Consider the following 14,220-nt stretch of genomic DNA (forward strand, 5'->3'; position numbering starts at 1 on the left):
ACTTTATGGGGAGGGAATGGATACTCAAAGAGGGCATCCCTATGGGCAGTAACAGCACAAGCGTAGGCTGGTATGGTTTTATGGAACACAGAAACACACATGGTTTTCCAAGGGTCTCGAGCCTGCTTCGTGGGAGAGAAGGAGCAGCTACTGAATCAAATCCTTTTTCTGTTGTGCTACAGGCCAGTGTCTGGGGAGTGCTTCTGACCTCCACCACACACACACACACACACACACACACCCTTAAACAGAAACTCCACAGAACAATAATGACCCTCACTATATACAAGGTAAAACATAAAGTTAGTATCAAATATTATTTTATCATTATTTACTACATTAAAAATCCCCAAATCAAAAAAGAGTCAACGTAATGCAGTGGGGGACCCCTCCTGTTTATTAATTCCAATCTGAAAAACAGAAAGACAGGGCTGCATACCTGTCACAGTCACTACAGAGTCTCACATACTTGGCTTTGAATTGGGTCAGGGCTGCAGATCCTAGTTGAGACAACACATTGTTGGGAATGGTAAAAATGGGATTATATTCTTCCTTTGGTCTGAATAAAAAACAATGAAGAACAATGTCATATAGTCAATCTTCAGCATAAATGATGAACTACGGTGCAAGAATTCATTTTCTTCTTGGAACACCCATCAAACTCAAGTATTGATGCAGGGCAAATGAACCTTTTAGCCAAATGCTTTATCTTGCCAATTTTTCTTCAGACAAATAATAGTTAAAACTTTGGAGACAGAGAAATGAGATTTGCCAGTATTGCTAAACTTTATTTTGTCCTAATTTTCCTGACTGAGAACACTCTCCCAGATGTGGCAACGATGTTTGAAAGGCGGTGCCAAAGCCTCACTCGCCACAGTGTTTTTGGAACCCTTGACAGATCACTCAAATTTAGTTCACCAGATTGCCAAAAGTATCATTTAAGCATGCAAAATTTGTTATTCAAAAATAGGGGACAATACCTGCCAAGTGAGAATGCCTTTCAACCAGGAAAATTCTAGATTTGTACAATCTGCTTAGCTCCTTATCTCTTAACTCTCAAACTGCTGTGGCAGTAAATAGGTATAATTAGCTTTGAGTAAAATATTTTAAAAACCTGGTTACTCAGCAAGCCTCCTCTGATATATACGGTCTGGCAGAAGCAACGCCTGCTTGAGTGTGGTTGGTAGGGTAATAATACAGGTGTAATAATTTATAGTTTTATTTTGAACATTTCACCTAACATACATACGGTGTGCTTGAGTGTGATACTGTTATGTTACAGAATTACATGCCTATGATTGTGTAATAAAAGATTTTGTAATAAAAAAGGGTCGTTATTTGTGCTGGACCCTGTATTTAATAACTTCCAATATTTTTCAATACATCCATGAGACCCAGAGGGCTTTCTCTACATACCAAAGCTTTGAGATATATAAAACAGTACCGCCAAAGACTGCTGTAAGCCCTTGGAACAAACAGAACAGAAAGAGAGCCCAGCAATGGCCTGTGGGCAGCGCTCGCTCACGCCGAGGGGTTTCTGCCGGAGACCAGTGGTCCCACCGCCCGCATATGCAGAATCATGATCAAATTGCCCATCACTCTAATTCACATAATTTTCCTCTTTGGTCCATGGTACTTCTTACTGCTTAAGAGGGACCAGGGCAAAGAGGGTATAAAGCAGGCGGATGCCTACACTGTCAGGTGTAGTGCTCTGATTATTGCCTGTGGTCTCCCTCCCCCCCTCCCTGTCCCTGAATGTTGGAAGGGGGCTTTTAGGGAAACTCCCGATAAAACACAAGTGAGAGCCTTGGGCTGGGGGAGAGGGGGAGCACTATTAGCAGCAGCTTCAAACAATGTTTAAAATGACTCCTCTATGTTTTCTAATCCCATTTTCTATTCCATTACTTAAACTTAAAAAAAATTTAAGCTCTGTAAATATGCCCATACCATTGTGATTAAGTTTAAACAACACACACACAAAAATCCTCCTTATTAATTATCTTGACACCCTATCTGACAAAGTAAAAGCATGATGCAACTTATAATATCAGTGATCTAATCAATTTAGATGGTGCAATCCGCACCAGACCATAGCCATCTTAGGCGCATTGCTGGAATGCCCCGTGATGCTATGGAACATTGGCATGTCATTGCTAAGTGGGCGATCTTCCACTTGCAGCTAATTTATCATCAACAGCCATAAACATAACATCCACTCTAGCAACTACTTTCCTCAAGAGATATGTAGTCATTTTTCTCTTATGCCACTAACAGGCAACTACACGATAATGAATCTTTTTCTTTCTTTCTTTTTTTTTAAGATTTACTTATTTTTATTTTTAGAGAGGGAAGGGAGGGAGAAAGAGAGAGAGAGAGAAACATCAATGTGTGGTTGCTGGGGGCTGTGGCCCGCAACCCTGTGCCCTGGCTGGGAATCGAACCTGTGATACTTTGGTTTGCAGCCCACGCTCAATCCACTGAGCTATGCCAGCCAGGGCGATAATGAATCTTTTTCAATTGCCTAAAAAAGAAATTGAGACAATTTCATATTCTCTTCTTTCTTTGAAAATATTTAAAAGAGTGGAAAGTCCAGCATGCTATGTTTGAAAGAATCATTTTTAATTTTAAGGATTTTAAACTTTCATTTGCAACATTAAATACAAGGAGTCTGTCATTTCAGTCAGGTTTGACACATCTGATTAACCCATATTTTAAATAATCTTCATTAAGTCTTAATACTTTCCTCACGTCAATATTTCCTCAACACGTTTGCACTTCCAGAGGCAGCCATTGGACATGCCCCTGTATTTTATTTTACTTCACGCTGTCTTTCAATTAAACAACAAATTTTAAGGGCATATATATCTAGTTTACATTTAAATGACAATTATCTTAACAATATTGCACTTGAAGAATGCATTTAAAGTTCAGAAAGAAGCCTTGCTTAGCTAGTATCTCACCATTTTTACCAACAGTAGATAAAATTCGGCTACGTTTTGCTTGACCCTGACTTAGGTTAATGCAAATTAACTGTGTAATAATCATCACTGCATTATGATCATGATCAAATTGCCCATCACTCTAATTCACATCATTTTCCTCTCTGGTCCATGGTACTTCTACCCACTTAAGCAGGGACCAGGGCAAAGAGGGTTTGCAGCAGATACTGTCGCAGAGCGAACTGTCATTTCCTCCAGCAGGCCCTATTCCCCTCAGCCTTAATACTCTCTTATTAAATCAGAGAATGCAGATAAATATTTAAATACAAAATTAGGCTTCATATTGCTAAGTAATAAGTTCAAAAATATCCTAGACAGCTGGAGGTTTTTTGTTTTAGTCCACTGGAAAGAGAGAAAAATGCACATCTCTGTTAAGTAGCATCAAGAATAAAACAGATGCGCCTCCCACACATAGCCACCCCAGTCTGTCCTAAATTTTAACACACAGAAAAAATCTACAAATATGCCATTTCTATGAATTTAAACTTCAAAGAAAAATGAATAATTTTTCTTCCACATCCTCTGTTGTAAACATTTATTATTGTAATGAAAAAGCCATGAAAGTCAGAAATCTAACTTTAAAAAATAGAGCATAAGCCCTGGCTGGTGTGGCTCAGTGGACTGAGTGCTCACCTGTGAACCAAAGGGTTGCTGGTTCGATTCCTAGTCAGGGCACATGCCTGGGTTGCCAGCCAGGTCCCCAGTAGCAGGTATGCAAGAGGCAACCACACATTGGTGTTTCTCTCCTCTTTCTCCTTCCCTTCTACTCTCTCTAAAAATAAATAAATAAAATCTTTAAAAAATAGAGCGTAAATAATAATCTTTAACTAATGTAAGTGAATAATACTACCTGAACTGAATGCTAAAAATGCTATTTTCAGGCTGCTAACCAGGAATCTTAAGATTTATAGAGAAAACAATATCTTGAATTTCTTCCTCAAAAATAGGTACAAAGAGAAATATCTGGGATAGCAAGAGGTGAAAAAGTCCTTTAATGTTTTTTTAATCTCACCATCATGTATTTCATCCTTCCATCATATTGTAACAGAGGGAAACTGTAACCACCACACCATTCTTTTGACATTGTTTTTGTCAGTGCTGACTCTAAATGCAGCTTGTAGATGAGTAACATGTTTCTGTAAGAATCCTGGGAACTACTTTCCAAAGATATGGATTCCGACCTTCAGGCATCCGAGCTCCAGGAAATTTGCTGACCTTCATCCATGGAGCCGGGATGACGTGAAGCTGGGATGACTAAGCCAGGATGATACACGCTGAACCGACACCTGCCTTATCGGAACAGACTGTGCTCGACTGCACGTAGAGAAATTCTCAACCCTCTTCCTTGGTCTCTTTGCTCTGTTCCCCTCCCCCTCCTCGGAAAAACCTATCTTCACTGAGAGAGGGAGATGGGCTTTGAGACATGAGTCCCCCATCTTCCCAGGAGATGAGCTTTGTGTCATGAGCCCATCTTCCAGGTTGCTGGCACCTGAAAATAAACCACTTTCCTTTACATCAGCACCTGCCTTGGGAGTCCTGACTTTCACAGCAGCAGGCAGTGAGACCTGCGGTTGGTTAAAGCTTTTGGTGCCCCAGATGGGACTACGTGGACCCTGCTAAGGCCTGGAGGGCCCGGGCTGCTGGGGATCTCAGCTCTTGTGGCAGGCTGGCCCCATGGCAAGAATGCAGGAACTTCCCAGCAGCTGATGAGAGGGTTTTTTTTTTTTTTTTATCTTGGAGACTCTCCCTGCTCCACCTCCCCGGGCATCAGCTGCCTCTAAATGCTTTGCTGGGGAAAGGAAACAGGTCTCTGGGGAGTCCACAGGTTCCAATCTGGGGAGTTGACTGGCTCCAATCTTAATAGTTGTGTTTTTGATGTGTAATATTGTTGTTCAGAGAAATCTGCATGGGAATCATACTGCTTTTTAAATCTCTGTTAGTTTTGTTCCTCCGAGGGAGGAAGTGAGTTTCGGTTTGAGAGCTCTCCTCTGTCTGTCTTGGTTACAGTTATTCGTTGCTTGCTTTCTCGTCTTTGGGGACTTGGTTTGATCTTCGCTGTTTCTGTATACGCCAGGAATCTCTGTCTCCACCATTTTGGCTGTGCCATTTGGACCTTGTAAAGGTATTTGTTGTACTGCGTGGTGTGAGCTCTTGTCTCTGCCATTTGGGCTTCGTGCTATTTGGATCTCGTCAGGGTCATGTGTGGTATTGGTTGGTGTGACATTATAGTCTAAGGCAAGAGTCCCAGTTCCTCCTTTTATTTTTTTAAGTATTTTTATTGATTATGCCGTTACAGTTGTCCCAATTTTCTCCCTTTTGGCCCCCTCTGCCCGGTACCCCCTTCCCTCCAGCAATCCCCCTCTTAGTTCAAGTCCATGGGTTGTGCATATGAGTTCGTTGGCTTCTCCATTTCATATACTGTTCTTAACCTCCCCCTGTCTATTTTGTTCCTATCAGTTATGCTTCTAAGTCCCTACACCTTTTCCCCATTCTCTCCCTTCTCCCTCCCAGCTGATAACCCCCCCAAATCTGTGATTCTGTTACCATTCTGGTTGTTTGCTTAGTTTGTTTTTGTTCTTGTTTTTTAGATTCAGTTGTTGATAGTTGTGAGTTTGTTGTCATTTTAATGTTTATAGTTTTGATCTTTTTTTTAAATAGGTCTCTTAAACATTTCATGTAATAATGGCTTGGTGATGATGAACTCTAGCTTTACATTGAGAAGTGCTTTATCTGCCATTCCATTCTAAATAGTATCTTTGCTGCATAGAGTAATCTTGGTTGTAGGTCCTTGCTTTTCATCACTTTGAATACTTCTTGCCTGCAAAGTTTCTTTTGAGAAAATCAGCTGATAGCCTTATGAAAACTCCTTTGTAGGTAACTCTCTGTTTTTCTCTTGCTGCTTTTAAGATTCTCTCTTTATCTTTAACCTTTGGTGTTTTAATCATGATGTGTCTTGGTGTGGGCCTCGTTGGGTCCAACTTGTTTGGGACTCTCTGGGCTTCCTGGACTTGTGTGTCTACTTCCTTTGCCAAATTAGGGAATTCATTATTTTTTCAAAAAAAGTTTGCAATTTCTTGCATCCTTCTTTTCCTTATGGCATCCCTGTAATTTGGATGGTGGTCCTTTTGGAGATGTCTCAGAGTCTTCTTAAATTTGGTTTGTTTTTTTTGAATTCTTGTTTCTTCATTTTGTTTTGGTCAAATATTTATTTCTTCCTCATGTTCCAAGTCGTTGATTTGAATCCTGGCTTCCTTCCCATCACTGCTGGTTTCCTGTGGATTTTTCTTTATTTCACTTAGTGTAGCCTTCATTTCTTCCCTTATGCTTCTCCCATACTCAGTGAGATCTCTGAGCAACCCGATCACCACTGTTTGAACTCTATATCTGATAGTTGGCTATCTCCACATTGTTTAGTTCTTTTTCTGGGTTCTGTTCTGTTCTTTCATTGGGCCACATTTCTTTATTTCCTCCATTTGACAGCTTCCCTGTATCTGTGTAGAGCTGCTATTAGGTAGAGCTGCTTTGACTCCCTGTCTTAGCACACCTGTTAAGTTATACCGGGCGGAGCCTTGCATATTCACCAGTGTGGGCAGCCTGCTTCACAGCTTTGTGGCTCCGTGTGTGGGGAGGGGTCGAAGAGGGGACTGCCCCTGCTGGCTGACTTCTGGAGGCTTGCCTGGCACTCATTCCCTTGCCAGTCACTTCACCCACTTCCATATGCAACTGGCGCCCCTCCAGCTGCTGGCCTGGTTGGCTCTCCTGAGAAACTGGCAGTTTCTTCCACTGCCCCAAACCCCACTGGTTTTTACAGCCAGAAATTATGAGGCTTTATTTTTCCTGGCGCTGGAACCCTGGGCTGTGTGGTCTGGCCTGGGGCTGGGATCACTGGCTCACAAGGTGTCCCCCCGATTTTTATCTACCATATGTGAATGGGGGACCGCCCATTCCACCAGCTGCCACCACACTGCATGCTCTCCACCCCAGCTCCCCACTCCAACCCATCTGGATGAATGTAGCATCTTTAAATCTTTGGTTGTTGGATTTATTTGCAGTTCAATTCCTGGCAGCTCTGGGTGTTTTTCATTTTGAAACTAGTTGTGATCCTTCTCGTGGTTGTGCAAGGAGGCAGAGCGTGTCTACCTGCCTGTATTTTGACTGGAAGCTCCCAGTCCCTCATTTTAGAGGGTTCAGTTTGAGAGTACCTGTTTGAAACTTTGCCTTTGCTTTAGATTGTGTTTTTGTGTCTGTTTTGAAAGGAACTGCTTGGTCTTAATCTCGAACTGTTTTGCCAAAGGTCTGGTAAATGGGTAAGACCTTTATTACGCAAGGTTTCAGGCTTACAGCATAAGGATTATACTCAGAACAGATTTAAATTGATGGTTTACAGAAGAAAACAGATCTCACTCCCCTCAGAGACAATAAAACTCAGGAAGAAAAGGGAAAAAAATACATCTTTTATACACTGTGAATTCTCCTTTTGGAGTCGCCAAAGCTGTGGTCTCAGGAACAAGCCCAAGGCTGCTAACTCCCCTGCCTCTTCTCCAGCCTCCTTAGAATTGTCAAGGGCGCTAGATAATGAAACAACTCACTTTTGAGCACACTAAAGGAATGCAGTAATCACCAAGAATAAAAACGTGAGTATATTTGCCAATGGGGTGAAAAAACTGTTTCTGAAAATTCTGATATGTATTCATAAATTTGTCAGCTTAAAGAATGCTAATTAGCCCTGGCTGGCATAGCTCAGTGGATTGAGCGTGGGCTGCGAACCAAAGTGTCGCAGGTTCGATTCCCAGTCAGGGTACATGCCTGGGTTGCAGGCCATGACCCCCAGCAACTGCACATTGATGTCTCTCTCTCCCTCTCTCTCTCCCCGTCCTTTCCCTCTCTAAAAATAAATTTAAAAAATATTTTTTTAAAAAAGAATGCTAATTACTTTTTTCCAATAAATATGGAAGATTCTAATTAAGTTGGGGGAAATACATGGTTTTGGTAATAAAAGGTATAAGTTATGGCAATGCATTCCGAAGGAAACAGAACTGAAAGTGGGTTAGTTATTTCTAGATGAGTTAAAAGGGCGAACTAAGAGGGAGGAAAGCTGAAAGGGTCTGCATACGGTGTAGAAGGTCTGTCCAAGTTGAAGAAAGATTGTGTTGAAGGAAGTAGCAAAAAGAGGAGGAACTGAGGAAGTGAAAAAAGGTGAAAGAGGATAAAGGAAAGGGGCACAGGAAGAATGGACATTAGAGGAGGAATTCTCAACAAGGGAAATGGAAATGATAAAAAAGAAATAAGAAAGAAAAGGAGCTCTGGCTGTTGTGGCTCGGTTGATTGAGTGCCGGCCTGTGAACCAAAGAGTTGTTGGTTCAATTCCTAGTCAGGGCACATGCTCTGGGTTGCTGGCCAGGTGCAACCACACATTGATGTTTCTCTTCCTCTCTTTCTCCTTCCCTTTCACTCTCTCTAAAAATAAATAAATAAAATCTTAGAAAAAAAAGGGAAAGGAAAGTTACACAGATAAATGGTAAAACAAAATGATAATTTTAATGACAAATAAAAACGACGAAGTTCCCTTTGATTTTCCAAAACCAAGTGTTATTTCCTAACAGAAACCCCAGGTAAAACTGACAGCAGGGGCAAATTAATTGATTTCTGCTGTACTTTCATTTGTAATTCTGATTTTTATCTTAAAATATTGTTACAAAGAAAAAAGCAAATTCCTTTGTCAATTGCATTGTAATCTGATCTATAACCATCATTTTAAGTTTGTTTTTTTTGTCATTTAGAGATAGTCATTGTTTTACTCTGGTGTATTTACAAAAATGTTATATTTTCTGATTTATTCTGAAATATAAGTTTATGAGAATAAATTTTAAGATCATACCTATGAAGTAGATGGTGGTTCGGGGGGCCCTGGGGAATCACTACGATCATAGTAATGCTGGCAGATAATCAGCATAAACAAAAATTGATTCTAGGATTGAATAAACTGAGGATAATTATAGTTCTTTTGACTTTGTTGAAAATATTGCTACTTAAAAGAAATTGATTTCTTAGAACAACTTGGTAAATTGTGGCAATACTGAATGATTTATATTTTTCTCCCTTCTTGATCTCTCCAGAATTTGGAAACTCTTAATAAGTATTATTATTTTCGATATGTATATTGTAATGTAATATTTATATTTGCATGGATCCAACAGGAATCCGATTTCTTCCAGTATCCAACTGTGGATTTATTAACTAAGATTTTGATTGTAATGTCATGTCTGAAATAGACATGCCTAGACTCTGGATGTCAGCAAAAGCTTCAAGGAATAAAAATTGACTTTGAAGTCAATAAAATCCCCTTGGAGAAATGGCCTGGTACCTTGCTTATTCATATGGCTCATGGCAGTCTTTCCAGATAAGAAGCTAAGGTTGTTTTCCTGAGGATGGAGAGGAAAGAACCTCAAGACATTTTGAGGGCCTCGAGAACTTGAGTTTACTCAAATCTATACATATCACAGGCAAAGCCTGATGGCACCTGTGTGGCTTGGCTTCTCTGCCCGGCTGGGCTAATTAAAGTTCAATCTGAAAATTCCTTATAACATTCCAGCAAAGTAGATTTAAGAGAGCCTATATGATCAATTGCTATTCTTATTGTCTTTGTGCAAATAATCAGGCTGAATTGAAACTGGAGTTAATACATTAAATGAATGGGTCTTAATTAGTCTCTTTGATAAAAATGAGGGTAATTTTAGGGAAAAAACTGTGTTTCAATAAAACCTATTATATACAATTATGAATATTAAATTCTAATTCAGTGAATTGTCTGTAAAATTTTATTTTTCCCCAACAAACTAAACTGAATCCTGAATTTTTCTAGTTTTCTGAAATGTTTTGGCTCACCTATCTCACTTCCATAGATATGAAAGAGAAATTGATGTGGGGATTTGTAACCGTGGAAAATTGTAATGGTGAGAAACTGTAACCTACCCCACCATTCTTTTGACACTGTTTCTCTAAATGTGGACTCTGACTAATATGGAGCTTGTAGATAAATGGCATGTTTGTGGAAGAATCCTAGGAACTAACTTCAAAAGATACAGATGCTGACCTTCAGGCATCCCAGCTCCCGGAGATTTGCTGACCTTCATCCATGGAGCCAGGAAGACAGGAAGCTGGGACAACATGAAACCGGGATGGCATGAAGCCAGGAGGACCAAACCAGGATGATACGCACCAGACTATCACTTGCCCTATTGGAATGGACTGTGCTTCTTTGTACACAGGTAACTTTTCAACCCCCTTCTCTGATCTCTTTGCTTTGTTCCCCTCTCCCTCCTAAGAAAAACCCATGCCTCCAGTGCAAGGTAGAGATGGTCTTTGCGACATGAGTCCCCCATCTTCCAAGTTGCCAGCACCTGGAAATAAACCACTTTCCTTTTCATCAGCACCTGTCATCCAATATTGGCTCTCATAGTGGCAGGTGGCTGACCCTGCATTTGGTTACAATGTAATCTGCTGTATGCCTATGAAGTGAAGAAAACTTTATGTTTTCTTTTCCTTGGGATAAACATTATTTATCCCAAGTCAGAGAGGAAAAAGACAAAAGATTTCATCCTGTCTGCCCAGCTTTCAATGTTCCCACTTCCACTGAGGCAAGAGACCACTGATTTACTGGCTCAGTAAGGAGTACTGAATATTGAAAAAGGTTTCTGAACCTATTTTTGATTCTGATATTGCAGAAGTTCTATTTCTCTGTATCTCAGGTTCCAAATCAGTGAGGAAAATATTTTCCACTTACTCTATACAATAAATGGAGAATGAATGAACACTTTTCAGCTGTTTTAAGAAAAGTACTAGAGTTTAGAAACAGGAGCTACAGCTTTGGAGAACCACTTTTAAAAAATTAAACCTAGAGCCCTGGCTGCTGTGGCTCAGTGGACTGAGTGCCAGCCTGCGGACAAAAAGGTTGCTGGTTTGATTCCTGGTTAGGGCACATGCCTGGGTTGTGGGCTGGGTCCCTGGTTGGGACCATGTGAGAGGCAACTGAGCGATGTTTCTCTTCCTCTTTCTCCCTTTCTCTAAAAATAAATAAATAAATAAATAAATAAATAAATAAATATTTTTTAAAACCCTAAACTTAGAAATTCAAGTACTTCAACCCTGGCCAGCGTGACTCTTTGCTGAAGCAGCATCCTGTAACCAAAGGGTTGCTGGTTCATTCCTGGTCAGGGCACATGCCTGGGTTGCAGGTTTGATCCTAGAGAGGCAACCAGTCAATGCGTCTCTCTCAACAGTCTTCGCCGAGGGTTGGCGTGGTCTCCTGCTTCAACAGTGCTTGAACAGAACTTGGCGCCTAACCCCTACCCCAGCCAGCCACCCAGATTCATCCTTCTGCCACCTCCTCACAGCACGCCCGGACCTCCCCAAGGCCCGTCACTGCTCCAGCACCACAAGCTGCCTGTCTTCAGTGGCCCATCATGACGACCACCTCCCTGGTGCACCAGAACTACCACTTGGAGGCCTCCATCAACCGCCATATCATCCTGGAGCCATACGTTGCCTACGTCCACCTGTCCATGTCTTCCTACTTTGATCATGGTGATGTGGCTTTGAAGAACTTTGCCAAATATTTTCATCACCCTTTTCATAAGGAAAGGAAACATGCTGAGAAACTGACAAAGCTGCAGAACCAAGGAGGTGGCAGAATCTTCCTTTAGGTCAGGGGGTGTACGACCCGCAGCCTCCAGGCTGCGTGTGGCCCAGGGTGGCTATGAATGCGAACCAACACAAAATCGTAAATTTACTTAAAACTTTTTTTTTTTTTTTTGCTCATCAGTATTTGTTAGTATTTAATGTGTGGCCCAAGACAACTCTTCTTTTTCCAGTGTGGTATTTAGCATTTCTCCCAGAAATGCTAAAAGGCTGGACACCCCTGCTAGGACATCAAGAAACCAGACCGTGATGACTGGGAGAATGGGCTGAATGCAAAGGAGTGTGCATTACACTTGGGGAAAAAAGTGTGAATCGGTTACTACTGGACTTCCACAAGCTGCTCACTGAAAAAATGACCCTCATTTATGTAACTTCATGGAGACTCAGTACCTGGATGAGAAGGTGAAATCCATCAAAGAAATGGGTGACCACGTTACCAACTTGCGCAGGCTGGGGGCCCCTGCACCTGGCATGGCAGCGTATCTGACAAGCCCCCTCTGGGAGACGGTAAAGACAGCTAAGCCCCAGGCTGCCTTCCCCCAGCCACGGGGGTGACTTTCCTGGTCACTGGAGCAGTGTGTGCACCTTGGGGTCACCTTTACCTTTCCTATAACGTGAACCAAGTCATCCACTTACGTCCTTCACTTGTACCATTCCCTCAAATACTTCGGTGCGCCCTCCCCCACAAATGCTTCTCTCTCAATCGGCATTTCTTCCTCTCCCTTAGGCTGTCTCTAAAAGCAGTGAAAAAAATGTCCTCAGGTGAAGATTAAAAATAAATTAAAAAGCAAAATTCAAGTCCTTCAAAGAACAGCCCTGAGGACAGGCCTCAGGGCTACCTACAGGCCAAATGTGGCCCACCCCCTGTTTCTGCACGGCCTCTGAGGTTTTTACATTTTTAAATGATTGAAAAAATAATCAAAGAAGTATATTATTTTGCAACACGTGGAAATTGTATGAAATCCAAATTTCGGTGTCCGTAAGTAAACTCTAACTGGAACACAACCAGTGATGGTTCATGTAAGGGCTGTCTACGGCTCTGTTTGGGCGAATCGGGTGTGGGCCCACTAAGCCTAAAGTACTCTCCATCTAGCCCTTCACAGAAAGTTTGCCAATCCCTTCCTCAGAAGACCATACACTCATTCTAATGAGACTACAACTTAGGAAAATATCTGTGAGGCTCCTTTTCTGAAAACGCCTTCAAAGCCACAACACATTCTTTTGAGTCTCACCAGAGGTGGCGAACCTTCCTTCTTTGAAGATGAAAACGAATTTTGGAAACAGCTAAGCTATTGGAGGCCAAAGTTGAATAAGATTGTTTATTTAGATGAATCAACTAGCAAGCATTTACTAAAAATCTAAATTTATGGGAGGCAAAGATTTCTTTAAAAAAAAACCAAAACAAAACAAAAAAAAACACCGTCTCTGACTTCCAAGAGCTACCACCATGAACTTTCATAGCATTGATTCGAGGTAAACAGAAAGTACAGTGGAGGAAAAATAATTCTGTAACAGAACTGGGAGGTCAACTTTCTTGATCTGTGGCTGTGAATTTACTATAAAGTTTATTTTATTTTATTTTTTTATTAAACAGAGAAACTGCAATAATACTTTGGGCAATACTCTTTTGGAAAAAAATGAGTGATACCCAAATTAAATTTTAAAGAAACAGGATTCATTTGTAAAGGTGGCTATACCTTCCATTAAAGGACATTTTATTGATATTTATAATCATAATTTATAAGACAACAGCATAAATAAATCAATAATAGATAAATAATCAGTCCCTTCCACTCAAAGTGAATCATTTATCCTTGGCCCTCTTCTCCACCAATTCCATGTGCACTCCCTGGGAAACTCCATCTGTTCTACCTCCCACCGTCTAACTCAGAATCTGAACTGCCAATCTCGGCCTGCCTTTCTGTCTTGAAATCTCCACCTGAATGCTCCATAGACACTTCACCCTCAACATGCTCAAAACTGAAATGGTCATCTTCCTCTCACATTAAAAAAACATAAAACAAGTTCCTCTATCCACAGGTTCTCACACTTAGGAACTAAGTTGGGTACTTTTCTGTTGACCTTCGAAGTCAGTTTCTAAGCCCTGTAAATGCTGCACTTCCACTGTCCTCTCTTCTTCACCTCTACTCCTCTCCTACTCCAGGCCCTCATCCTCTCTTATCTATTCCAATAGGCTAGCCCTTCATTCATCTCCTTCCATCCAATCCAGCCTCCACACCATACCACCTTATTATTTTCCCTAGTTACTTCAAGTCCTTCACAGGCTCTCCATTGTTTTTAGAATCAAGTCCAAAGTCCTTAGCATGATGCACAAGCTCTTCACCACATGGCACCAGCGGACTTCTTTTTTCTATTTTTCTGAGTCATAGCTTTTTATTTACCTAAGCTGTATGCTGTTTTATAAGATAGCCTGTACTTCAAAGCATTAAAACCACCTTTAAATTTTGCCAAACTGGACAAATCTATTCCAAATGAGAGGCACTGAGATCCCGCACTTAACCTA

General features: G+C 41.1%; 1 pseudogene; it reads left to right on the plus strand.

Annotated features, from left to right (window-relative positions):
• Positions 1-11,446: 11,446 nt before the first annotated feature.
• LOC114489149 lies at positions 11,447-12,336 on the plus strand (annotated as a pseudogene).
• The last annotated feature ends 1,884 nt before the right edge of the window (positions 12,337-14,220 follow it).

Source organism: Phyllostomus discolor, chromosome 14, assembly GCF_004126475.2.
Source record: "Phyllostomus discolor isolate MPI-MPIP mPhyDis1 chromosome 14, mPhyDis1.pri.v3, whole genome shotgun sequence".
NCBI lineage: Eukaryota > Metazoa > Chordata > Mammalia > Chiroptera > Phyllostomidae > Phyllostomus > Phyllostomus discolor.